This window comes from Pterocles gutturalis, unplaced genomic scaffold (genome assembly GCF_000699245.1).
Source record: "Pterocles gutturalis isolate BGI_N339 unplaced genomic scaffold, ASM69924v1 scaffold38543, whole genome shotgun sequence".
In the NCBI taxonomy this organism is placed as follows: Eukaryota; Metazoa; Chordata; class Aves; order Pterocliformes; family Pteroclidae; genus Pterocles; species Pterocles gutturalis.
Genome location: NW_010124357.1, coordinates 55,093 through 55,388, shown reverse-complemented (window position 1 = coordinate 55,388; position 296 = coordinate 55,093).

Below are 296 nucleotides of genomic sequence, written 5' to 3'. Positions count from 1 at the left end.
AGAAAAGAAAGGGCAGGGGGAAAGAGAGAAAAACCTTTTTTCTCTTGAGACAGGAATGTCAATAGGTTTGAATTATGGACCTGCTGTAATTAAAAAACACATAACTAGTTGTTTTTAAATGCAGTTGTTTTACTTAATTGATTTTGCCGCCAGGACCAAAGGAAGATAAATAAATAAATAAAAATGCACTTCCCTAGTGAATTACTGGAGGCAGCTTAGTCTCTGTTGGAATCTATTTGCTGCAAATGCTCCAGTTTGTTGCTAGCATGTTTTCTGTGGAAGGGGCTGGGAGAGGG